The sequence below is a fragment of the Rhea americana genome, unplaced genomic scaffold (assembly GCF_003343005.1).
Source record: "Rhea americana isolate MKP2758 unplaced genomic scaffold, rheAme1 scaffold_9, whole genome shotgun sequence".
In the NCBI taxonomy this organism is placed as follows: Eukaryota; Metazoa; Chordata; class Aves; order Rheiformes; family Rheidae; genus Rhea; species Rhea americana.
The window spans coordinates 5778627-5791728 of NW_028187088.1; positions in this window are offsets into that span (position 1 = coordinate 5778627).

A 13102-nucleotide genomic window follows, 5' to 3' on the forward strand; every position below is an offset into this window, starting at 1 on the left:
TACTTTTGTTCAGATACTCTTGTTTGCTTATGTAGGTGCACTTGACATCTGCAGGCTCCAATCTTTGGTGGCTCAAGGGCACAAGCAAGTAAGATGCTGCAAGTAACGTTGTTCATTGTCTTTGTTGGAAACTGGAATGATGCTAAAGTACTGCTTGCTTGAGGCACCTGAGTTGATTTTTGCATGACCTACTCAGAGTTTTTCATCTGGATGACAACATACAATCTTTTGGGCATTCTTCAAATTGAATTTCTAAGCAACTACTACATGTCTCAGGAGTGAGCCTTCTTCCCAGTTCATCTGCTCCCTGGTCCGTTTGTGTATGGCCATTCAAGTTCACCCTGTACTCTTCCACCAGGTTTATAGCTGCAGGTAAAAGCTGGTCCACGAGCTCTAGGTCGAGGCCACCACCTAAGTGACTTCTATTTTTATGTGCTCAGCATGCCAAGGCCTCAGAGAGGAGCCTCACTCGAGGCCAGCATTTTCATAGGGAGTCATATTGATTAGAGAGGCGGAACTTTACTTCTTTTGCTTTTCTTTCACTACCTTACATGTCTTGCTGATGTAAATAAAGTTTCTAAATGGCCATTACAACTCTACTCGTACCTTCCCAGAGCAAGTGCTTTTCTCAAATAATTTTTCTTTGCCATGAGAGAAAGGTACCACTGTTTTAAATAAATGTTACAGAAGTCAGGTTAAAAACAGAAAGAAGCAAAAATTCATTTAGAAAAACATTCTGACAACATTGCAACAGTGATATTGCATATAAACCAAACTGACAGTGAAATGTTCCCCTGCAGTCTTCCCAACTTTGAAAACTGCATTAGAGAAGATTTACAGAAAGAAAAATGAAGCTGACTTGAAGTAGAAGAGAAACAAGTCAAATTAATTCCTTTGATCCATTCCCAAGAGGGAAAATAACTAGCATAAATAGTGGCTTTTAAAAAAGTGCTATCAGTTTTAGTAGTCCAACCTTTTACTAGTACAAGTGATCTCTGTGTATCAAGATCATTGTAAAGTGAAGATACTAATCTATGGTTGTAGCTATAGGCAGTTTTATTAAAAGGTCTTTGTTAAAAGCCCTTAGATGCTACAGGGAAAAGACTAGAGACAGAAGCAACAAGTACTGTAATGAACTCCAAATATATCACTACCCACTACAAGATCTGCTTAACTGTGTGCATTATAGGTTCCATACTGCTAATTGTCATATTTTGACAGTAGGCAGAATATACTACTTATTTTGATAGTCTATGTGGTTAGGATAGGCAGGAAATTCATACAGCGGTATTAATGTGAGGAGGCATGTGTGCGCATGAATATATACATTGTGTGTTTATGTGTACACATATAGCGTATGTAATATTTCAGGGTAGCAAATTGCAGGAAAACCCCAAAGCAGATGAATGAGGAGCTATCTAGCAGATCAGGCCAATGATTTGCTCCTCTGTTTGAAGTGTCATGGGAGAGGGCAGGGTTTGGGGAGGAATGTTTTACTTGCCAGCTACACATAAAAGGCTGCTAGATAGCTTGGGTCGATAGCTGGCAGTCTCCTGTTGCTACATCTATTCCTGACATCTCCACATCTGCAATCAATGCCTGGTGAGAGACGGTCCTCAAAAAAGAGTCTAGGAGCAGTTACTAGGGTGGGGGTGGGGGGAAGGAGGTGTCACATGAAATTGCTGGTCACTTACTGACCTAATGGGTCACTGCTGTACTGTCCCAAATCAGGTGTCCATCCTGCCCTAGGAGGTTGCAGGTGGCTCTCCGTAACCATTCTGCCCCCTCTTGCAAAGAATGAATGAGGGGCAGGACAGGAGGTTTCTGGTACAGCTAGTAAAATTCCCAGTCTTAGAAGCAGCTGTCTTTCATCCCAGGTAAACGGACCCTAACACTGGCAAACCTCTGCCCATCTTCCCCCATATTTTCCCCCTCATGGGGTGGGGGATGCTGAGAAGGACAGACCTTCTCCTCTCCGAAATATGGCCAGTCATGAAATACTGTAAGTGTTCTCTGCCCTTTTCCTGCTCTAGCTGCTGTGCCTCATGCCCCATACTGCATCTTTGTAGCTAGGGAGAGAGGGACATCATATTTTAAGTGCTCACTTCCAGTTGGTATTCTTCACCATTGCCTGTCTGCAGGCTCCTCTTGTCCTTTCCTGGATAGATGCCTTCTACAGTTCAGCACCAATTTCCTAAAAATGAATTTACTGGACAAGGAATCACATGCTCTCTTCCATTTTCCTACTTACCCTGCCTGCCTGCCCACTTGAGGTAAACCTGGCATATAAATGCCTTTATTTAAAGGCTACAAGCTGCCTGAGGCAGCGATTGATTCTCCCTACATCTTCACATACTAGCCAGCACACTGAGCTCTGGGGCCTGGATGTGCTACCACAGGTAAAATAACACCTGATGAGAGAGGTGCTGTGGCATAGAGGGGAAAAAAAACACCTGTGTGATAACATAGAGGATAGTTTTGGTCCTTACTCCTTGTGCCATAACATTAGCAAAAACATACCCAAGATTTTTTCTTAAGTTGGCAGCTGGCTTTGCTGAGCTCTGAAGTTGCGGCTATGAAACACCAGATTGCGACTGAGCAGAAGTCTGTTGTGACAGCTGTACCCATCAGGCTGGAGCCTCTCCCTATCCCTGTGCAGATACACTCCAAGAGACTCTACCAGCAAAGTGCTTATAGCACAGGAACAGCTGAAATTGCAGAGCTGTAACCTATCTCTCCCCCTCCCAATACAAGGCTAATAGCACAGACAGATATTGCACACCACAGAGGAACCAAACTACCAGTGTCAGGGTGCCCCACACCGCTCCTGGAACTGCCCAGCCCTCTGCTAGCAGGGCCAGCACTGCCTGGCTAGGGAAGGCCCCACTCACCTATTTATTCAGGAGTCCTGTGGGGGGTTGATGCTCCTCTCTCCCAGTTGCAGAGTGACCCAGGTGGGGCTAATGAGCACTCGCCTTGCTTAGCTAATTAGAGGCTCTTAGAGCAGCAGACTGCATTTTGAGGTGTGGGGCACTTGCAGAGGGAATATAGTGTGAGGGTTTTATTTCCATCAATGTATTTTTTTTAGTCAAATAAAAACCTCTGGCAAGAGTAGCACGGCACAGATGGGAAAGAGCAATGAGATCCATAGTACCCCTCCCTCCCTCTTGTAATCTGCATTATTCTGTGGCTTCAGAAGGCAAGAGCAAAAGACTGGGAAGGCTGGACAATTTGCTCCCCTACAAGGAAATAAATTTGGACCCCAATGCAGGAGATGATTGACCCACTGCCTGCACTATCAGGGCACCCTCACCACAGCAGGGGCTGCCCCTCTGCTATGCTGGGTCCGTAGCCATCACCTGCCACCTGGAGGGGTGAGGGACACCAGGCTGCGTCYCCGAGTGGTACCCGCTTGAGCTGAAAACCTTGCAGTCTTGAATGTGCCTGGAGGAGGCCGGTGTAGGGGCCTAGGCTTGTCCTGCCCGGTATGGCGGTGAGGGCACAGTCAGCCTCACCAACGCTGTGTCCAGCTGTCCCGTGTATGGCAGTGGACTGGCAAGTGCGTGACAGCTCAACGGGATCTGGGTTTTAAACAACATCACCTCTATCATTATATACCCCGAGAAGGCCATTAAATCCTCTTGACTCTGTCCTGCACTTACGGCCTCGACCTCCAAAAGTTGTAGTCCGAGCTCTTTCTTGCCTGCCCAGCCCTTTAAATACAAATTAGAGTCAAAAGCAGCGGCTGCCAAGAGGTGCTTGTTTTGCTTCACGCTATTGCAAGCTGCATTTCCCTTGCCTCTTTCTTGCTGTTATTTAGTTCCCATCATGTTGTTTTCCCCTGGCTTTTCCTTTGTTTCTTTCCTAGGGAAGCGGCACGTCATTACAGCTGGGCTTTCTCTAGAGCTCTCCTAGCCGAGGTCATTACTTAGCTTGTGAAATCCAACAAGGTTGCTGTTTGTATGGATGTGAGGCCTCTGAAAAAACAGCTAATCAATTCAGAAAATCATCTGGGTGGTAACCCCACTGTCAGCTTATTTTCTTCCCTTCCACTTAGACATCAAACTGGCTGAAGAGGGCTCTGGGGAATGAGGCATGCACTGAGAGCTGCTCCTCTGCAGACACATCTGTGTCTTTCATCAGCAGGGCTCAGGGAATACCACTAACGGGAGAGGGGAAAATCTCTTTGGAGCAGATAGGTTTGCAGCCACCATCCTCTCCCTCTGAAGAGACCCAACCCAGCGGGGAAGTGATCATTTGAAAAGTGGCTAATGCACTAATGTTGTTTGGCAGAAACTGTCACATTATATACAGATCTGGGGGAGGACGGGGACAAAATGCACAAGCAAACAGGGCTACATTCGAATAGCCTCACTTCAGTAGGCACCCCCCCCCGGCTGCAAAACCAGCTCACCATGGCTAAGCGGAGCGACAACTGTCAAAAGCATATGCAAACTGGGTTATGTCAAATAAACTTACTAATTGCTGCACTTTGCTTTCACCCACTTTTGCTGTTTTGCGTCTTTGTGGGCTACACTGGAACAGTACACAGTCAGAGCAGTAAAGCCTCTCCCTCTGGTTTTAGTAATTAGGCGTATAGATGCGCAGCTCCTTGAACACTGGGACTTGGTGGTGTCACAGCTCATTCAGAGGAGATAAGTCACATCTGAAAGCCACTCTCTGTTGTACCAGCTATTCCTTTGAAGCGTGGGGGTGGGTATGAGTGTGTGTGTCCTAYCCGTGGATTTGGCCAGCAGTCTGGAAAATGTCAAGGTTGGGAAAGGCTGAGCTTCATTTGCTTTTCACAGATCTGGGTAATGAATTTTTCATTGTAAAGTATTGTTCTAGCCTGAAAAGTGAGTCTGTAGCACTGGCATTGCAGGGTTCCACACCTGTCTCTCAATTGGTCTGTTTCACATTTTCTCAATTTACTAAACAGGGATTTTTTTTGTGTTTTGCCACCCTGCAAAATAAACAGGAATCATGAGGCTTCAGTGGGGACTTTCTTCTTCATGTGCCTTTATCAGTGTGCCAGATTTTGCCAGCTAACTCTTTAAAGTGATTTCCGACACTGGTGTTGCTTTTGCAGGGAGAACAGGTAACACTGAGGTCTCAAGAACTTACTTTTGTCACTAGATGGAATAATTGTAATTCTGARTGCAAGTAGGAAACAGAACTGCAGAGTAAAAACAAAGGCATTTTCCTCCCTAGTCATGGTTGAGTCAAAGTCATCTTTTTTTTTTTCCTCATTTGTGGTTGCAGCTTGATAAAACTTCATAAAAGAATGAGCAGGCTTGAAGGATTCATTGGAAGCTCCTCACCTCTCTGTTTCATTGTATGAAACCTAGAGATATTCAATGACATTGGAGGCAGTTGTGGAGCGATAAAAGGCGGTATCTTTTCACACCATTCATATTTTACCTGTGGAACTGGCTTCAGTCATGTGTGATGGAGACCAAGAGGCTTAGTAGGATTCAGAAAAGAGTGCAGCAGGTCTCAAACGTTTTTACTGACAATATAAGAACCTATAATGGAAGCAATGAAAAATTCAAGTGATGTAAGCCTTGCTTGTCAAAGCTGAATTGTCCCTCCATTGATGTGGTTTGGGGAAGTATTTCTTCAGCAGGCATGTTGTCCTCCTCCTGCCCACTGGAGGGTTTTGTGTCCCTGCCTGTGACGCTGACCCTGAGAAAAGCACTTCGCTTGAACAGAGGAAGAGTTAGCCTGATCTGATGCAAGCAGCAGTTGGATCCTCTATTTCTACTTAAAATGTCAAGCACTGAATATGCTCACTTTACTCCTGAGGTAACCTCCTTTGCGCTCCGGGCAAGGAGGCAAGATTAGAGGAATGGTCAGAAGGGTGATGCCCAAGGGGTCCTCACTCCAGTAAAGACTTGTATGAGATGCTTAAGAGAAGGTGCAAAGAAATCCTTTGCCTTAAAAAAATACTTTGGGGCAGAAAGTCTCATAGTTTAATTGCCTGGTCAAGCAAGAAACGAACAAGAAAATTATCTTTTTATCTGTTTTATTTCCCCCTGAGTTGTATTTCATTGCCTGTGCTGTAGCATTTGCATTTTGAAACACAGAAAACACAAATTCCCCAAATGCTTTCCCTCACCTTTTTGTTATTTTACATGTTTTAAGCAACCCCGAAAGGTGACAGTATTGTGCCAGATGTGCGTTGTACAAACTGAAGTAGCTGAACACGGCTGCTAGGCACGGAGAGAACGATTCAATTGTAAAACAGGCTGCTATCAGATGTAATGGAGACCAAGGACTTAACAGGGGTCAGACTTGGGTCTAGTTAATCAGATGAGAACAACTAGATTTAAAATACCCTATCTGCACACTTAATGGTGTTCACACATGCCACGGCCGGTAGAAAACCAGTGYGTGCCGAGGTGCAGCAGGTTACCAGTGGCTGAGCACAGCCGTGCTCCTGCCTGCGGCACAGCCGAGGGGGGAAAACATCAGAGTTGCGGCGTAAGCAAATGCGACAGTAAATGCAAACGTRCGCTTAAGGGGAATTCCTAATAGAAGTCATAATAACTCCTTATCGCTAACAGATTGTGACTAACTGTTATTATCTCCAGGGGCGGCTGGAAGACTGAGGCGTCCTGGTTGCTTTTGTCTTGGAGCAGCCACATCTCCCCTTTTCTACCATGCTCCCCATTGCCCTTCTTGCCTGGTTGCCCCGGCAGGACAGATGTGCTGGACTGATTTGGTCAAAACATGGCCGGGCACGTTCGGGGTTTGCTTTGGAGGTGCCCCCTCATTTCCCGTTTGCACCCTGGGGGCCTAGAGYGTGGGGGAGGTGGGTGCGGGTGGAGGGGCCGAGCTCTGGACGCCGCGGGATGCCGAGGGCGGCATGGGAGGTGGGAGCAGGTGGCGCCCTGCTTATCTGCTCAGCTGTTGGGTGGCTGCGGAGAGACAGCCGCAGCTGGGAAAGAGCACAGGGTCTGGCAGGCTTTCTGCTTTCCAGGTTTGTGACCATGGCAAAACCAGCAGAGAGCAACGCAGCTGGGAGGCAGGGCCCYGCTGTGGCCCCTGTGGTGCGACTCGCCCCTCGCAGGGGCTGCGCCGGGCGGCAGCGGGGGCCGCGGCGGYGGCGTCCGCAGGCCTGCGCTGCTTTGTGCCCGTGCAAGCGCCCTGGCGGCAGCCCCTGCTGTGTGCCAGCGGGGGCCTTGGCACTGCTCTCTGGGGCATGCATTTATAGCTGCTCATGCAAATAACCTGGAAGTGTCCCCTGGAGTGGGACAGCTGGTCCCCGGCAGCGTTTTTGGGAGCATTCTTTATATGTCCATGTAAGTACCCTGGCAATATCTTTTGGGGCTTGCCAGCAGGGGCCCTGGCAGAGGCCAGGAGGCAGCGTCTCGCTGGCTGAAGCCCTGCCAGCTGAAGCTTTCTGACAGCAAAGCTTTCTTCTGCCCCTAACAAAGAGCCAATGTGGCTAGCGTTATTCATCTATTTCATGCCTTGCTGCTTTTAATGTGGCAGGGAAATACCAAGAGGAGTTTTAATTTGTCCAAATGATTTTAGACAAGGTTAATACAACTCATCAATAAATGACACTTTTTATTAAGTTTTAATTACAATGTCATCTCAACAGGCTGGACTTGTCCTGCCTGCTCAATGTGGCCAGTGGGTTTTTGTTTGAGGTGCACTTCCTTTAGCTTCAGTGATTAATTTCCATTGCAGACCTAGGAGCTGACACGCTGCCGGAGAGCCAAACTGTCTCAGTGTATCACCACTGGCTGTAGTCCCTGCACTGGCAATTAGGGCTTTGCATCCACGCTGCGAATGGGGCCGCATGCTGGAGCGGCACTGCGAGGGGTGGGAGGGGGCGGCGTGGCGATGTGAGAGACATTAAAATGTACGCGGACAAAATGCAGTTGTTAGCTCTTTCTTCACGCTAATGGAGATTGTCCCTTCCAACAAGCTACAGCCTGGCTCTGTATCAATGCCTCTGGGACAGCTTGTGGTGTGTTTTATTAGGCTTGATTACTTATTCTGCAGAAGGGCCTCACCTGAGCAGATCTCGATGTAGAGTCTAGACCAAAGTCTTTGAACCTATCACACTACTGTCCTTGCCTTGTCCCTACCCTGATACATCTTCRTCTTGGTCCTGGAAAAGAGCCCAGAAAGACTGCTGGTAGCAGGTAGCCTGCTTTCCTAAACAGGGAATGGAGAAGGATGAAACGAATGCTGATTGTTTAATATCTTTGCTATCTAGCTCCAGAGATGGGTTTTGATCACCCAGGAGAAGCTGCAGATAGGAGCTGTTTCTGGTCCAACTCACATGAAAGTGAATAAATGCAAACTATCAAAACCAGTAGAGTCAGTCAGAAGTTCAGCTTGGTTTATAGTTCTTGCTCTCCAGCCTGAAATCAGGAATACTATTTTAGCATAAGAAGGTGTGTGCATGCAGGGGCTAGAGCACAGTTTCCTCCTGTGCACCATCCCAYTGTTTGTCCTCAGTACTGTTTCAAAACCCTGCTAAAACAGTTATTTTATGCTGGGGGCAATTTCTATCAACTTTCTCTTCCTGTAGCAACTTTCTACATCCTTTCTGAGCTAGCAAGATCTTTCTAACAGCGAAGAGTCTTACTGCTACAGAAGGCACAGTAGTGACAAACCACCACTTGTTTATAACACTACAAACCAGCCCTCCTTCCACTGCTCTGTACCTTCAGATACAGCTGGGCAAGTGGTATCAGCAATACCTAGCCTTTGCCTCTGCAGAGGGTACCTTATACAAAGGGACCAGGCAAAGAGAGCTCTGAGTTGCAGAAGACCTCTGTAGGTAGAAAGGCAGCCAGATTTAAACTATGTTAGCTATTGAATCAAATACAACATAATAAAAAGTCAGAACCAWGACTCTGGGTGAAACTGGGGTACTCAGCTACTGCACAGTTTACCTCAGGTTGTATTATGGCAGAATTTACTGTTCAAAGAAACAGAATTGAAGGTAAGTCTACGGAATGAATATTGGTTATAACACAGACTGGTCCCAGCCAGGCAGAAAGCTGCCACTGGAACTTAGATGYGGTGTATCTTGAATGGGACTTTTCCTTAAAAATGTCCATTGTTGTTACCAGTGGCATTTGGGGAGGCGCTTGAGTCTGGAGACTGGAATAAGGTTATATTAATCCTTGACATCTATACCTGCCTTGAGAAGGATCAGATAGGGTGGTAGCTARTCTCAGGGTCTTGAGCACATCCTCCCCCAGGGGTTTGGCTCCTTGGTTTGGCTCCTCAGAGCCCACTGAGAAAGTAGTGTAAGGGTCAAACCTGAGGCCATGAAGCCTCCGTGAGGGCCTGTCCTACTRTTCACTTTTAAGTTGAGGCGCTCATGCTTGGTCCCTGCCTGAGCTACASTGYGGCTACATTGTAGTYATGCTTGTGTCTTGCCATGTACCCTGGTGATGCAGATTCTGTCCTGCTGGCTTGACTTCCTGGCTTGACTCCAGCCTGCTTTGTCGTCATGGATTTGTCTGGCAGTCATGGGACTCTTGGCTGAACCTGGTTACTATCACCAGACCTGCTGTGCTCTTCTTGCTCAGCTGTTGAGGGACCATGCCTCTGTCAGTGTGTGCCACTGCTCCATGCTTGCCTTGTTATCGCCCTTCAGCTCATAGCTCGTCTTCCCTTGTGGGGCAGCCACCCTTGCTGCTCCCTCCAGCTAACATGCAATTGATTTCTAGGTCCCTAATGTTGTTCGTGATCTTGCCTTGGCTGTCACTGATGGAGTGAAACTACTGAGAACCATAGTAGGAAACAGAGTTGTCCCTCTGCAGAAGGCATATCTACCAGGTAGGACATAAAGGAAGCAGCTCTCATATATTACAATGCAGTGTGGAGATGAGGCAGTGTTCCTGCTCACATGTGCCACATACCAACATCTTCATGCCTGTTAGAGCTGTGGGGATGTATCCAGCACTGAAGAGGGCCCCAGGAATGGGGAACTTAAAGCAGATGATGGTAACAGCTCCCCAAGGCTCCCAGCATGTCATTGTGGAGGAGGCTGTGCTAAATGTAGAGCTGGATTCCAGGATAAGGTGGAAGGACTGGTCCCTGCAGCTGTGTTTCCTCCCATAGCTGGTGATCCAGGTTATACAGTGGGTCTCATAGCAGCACTGTCCAGTGCTGTTGCATAGTTTATTCCTTAGACAGGAGTCGTCTTCAGGGCCAACAGTGAGGTTTGAGAGCCAAGTCTTGTTTCCGGCRATTGAAAGAAAGTGGGCTTCAGCTATCTGTTCCCAGGGTGGAGTAAAAGAAGATTGTATCCCCATGCATAGCATATGACATGAGCTGTTTGGCTTGAAGACCCTACAAGGTGTGCCTTTGAAATCTCTGTCTGTGCCTCACTTTGCAAAGTCACTGTTCACATTGAAGCTTGCTGTTTGACAGGCTTCCAAAAGTGACATTTGTACTTCTTGTCTACCTTGACCCTTGGGTTGGGATAGGTGCATTGAGGATTTCTCTGCTTGCCCTGGTGATGCAGATAGTGCTGTCACACTTTAATGTAAAAGCATTTGTCAGTGTGATTTAGGAGAAGGTAAGATTGTATGTAACAGTACCTGCAGGACAGAGTTGAGAAACACTGAGGGATGAAAAGCAAAGTTTTATGACCTGGGCTGAAATTTATTTGAAGAACAGGGTGAAGAGATCTATACCTGCAGGGAAKGACAKGAGCTTTTTCTGTAGTGATYCTGAGTGGCTGGGCTCTGCCCTTCAGTCAGTACTCTGTACAGGTGACTGCTGATGTGATGAGCACCCTCCACCTTGCTTTAAGCTCTCCTGATCAGGTGCCTAAATCACCACAGAGTGCAACCCTGCCTGAGGAACTGGGTGAATGCTTGGGGGAGGAAAGTGCTGTTCTGCTGGCAGTGCTGCTGGCAGTAACAGAACTAACTGGCTTGAGGCCAGTGTTTGCATTTGCTATGATACTATATGGAGGTACCTGTAAAGAGGAAGAGGCAGAAGCCCTGTTTTGACATTTCCAAGCCATTAATAAAGTTTGGAGGTTTGCCTAGGCAGGATGAAGCTTGGCTACAAGACAGACRTTTTTGGGGAAAATAGTCCAGTTTTAACTTAGATGCACCTCACTGCAGTTAATTTTGTMGTACAAGCCAGGTCTAAATGCCATCTTCCTTGCTTCGTGAACAGGAGGAAAAATAAACATATACATTGGGGTGACTTCTGAACAGCTGAAGTAGGGCTGTAGCTAGAGGTGTGCTTCCCAGCCTTTGCTGTCCTCTCTTCCAAAGCACCTCTGGAGGCTTAGATTACATGACAGGGCAATAGCTTTGGGATACAGTGGGGGTATCTGTCTTTTCGTGAGACTTGAGAGACAGACAGACTGACCATGGTGCTGTGGCATAGAAAGGCTTACTTATTGGGCTTGGAGTACAAGTGATGCTGGACCAACYTAGGGAATGTAGATGTAGAGAAACAGCCAGCCAAGATTGTGGAGACACACATTGTCCTGGCAGAGGTGAAAGGGAGACTCACAGGTGCACAGCGACAAATTCAGCTCYTCTGTTTCAAGGCATGAAGGACTCCTAGGGAAAATGTTGGGGGATTGGGAATTTAGGAGAAGATGGAGTAGGCTTCAGGGGGCTGATGAGTGGAGAGGGTAGAGAAGAGAGCAGGTTCTGGTTTGGGAAGCCAGGTGGGTACAGTAGGAGGCATGGATTGAGTGGGGTGTTTACCAGGAATATAGCTTTTAGGGGTAGGAATTTTGCCCTCCTTCTTATACTAGGAAAGACCCCCTCAAAACCACACTGACCTGTGGAAGACAACACAGCCCAATGAAGGATGGACACCCCAGGCAGGCAGGAAACCTGATGTGACTAATGGAAAAAGCAAGAAAACATTTCCTACAGTGACACTGGGTTTCTTCCTTCCCTAAAGTCACTCTCAGCAACCCAGGATGTTTCTGGTATTTCTGTTGCCTAGTTTGCACTTAGTTTTGCCTCTAATAAGTAGGAGAGAGAAAAGACAAATAATAAACTTGAGGCTGTGCTAATGCTTGCTGGGGGCCTTTGCACAGAAACCTTGGAGGCAGTTTGGGATCTGCCCTGTGTGGCACTGAGCCCCTTTCCCAAAGTACCCAGCGCTCTTAGCTCCCTCCACCAGGACCCCTTAACAGGCTGCAGCTTGGTTCCAACGTGACAGGGTGCTAACACCTGCTGGCTTGCTTTGTTTTGTTCTTCCCCTGGTGCTGGGTGACAGCAGCAGGGAACAGCCCTGGGGGACACTGGAAGGAATGATACAGTTTGAGTTATTTATTTGAAAGCTCAGCTCAGCAGCAGCACAGTGCCAGACCGGCGTGCATTCAGGCTGCTGCTGGTGAGTGCCACTGACTCCGCTTGTTACGGCACTAGCGTTGATAAAGTTACTGAGCTCCCCAAGCTACGAGACCTGCTCTTGTGAGCAAGACGGATTTGAATTTTTGCAGGTGTGCTGGGAATAGCCCAAAGCGCCTCGTCTCAGTCGCCGGTCAGAGGAATTCGTGGCTTTTATATTTGGGAGCCAGGCAATGATTACAAATCAATGACTGCGCTCCCTGAGTGATTCATCATTAACCTGGGAGTTTTGCTCCTTCCCTGGCTCCCTCCATTACCTGTTCCAGTTCTCATAGCATCTTGAATTTTAAATTCAAGATTTTAAATATCATCAGATGGCTGTGGATGTAGCTGAGAAGGAAAGGAAAGAAAACACAGATGTATGGAAGAGCTGGGCAGCTAATGAAAGGCAGAGTTTCTGAACACGGAGGGAGTACCTTAAGGGTGAGCTGAACTTGCTGCAGGCTGGGATGCAATGCTGCCAGCACAACCCACATGGCAAACTGGCTTCTTCTCCACTGCAAGTCTCCAACTGACCTCCTCACTTGTCTGGTAAATGACTCATATTTTTGCCTGGCTGGGCACAAAAGGGGTGGAAAAAAGGCAAAAAAATACCAACCCATGCCCAGCCAGACAAAAGTAGGCCAGTGGGGAGGTTATAATCATCCCAAACATCCTGGGCTAGTCTATTGTTAATGATAATTTATAGTACTTTGCACTTTTACACATTCTAAGCATTTCACAGGAATTAA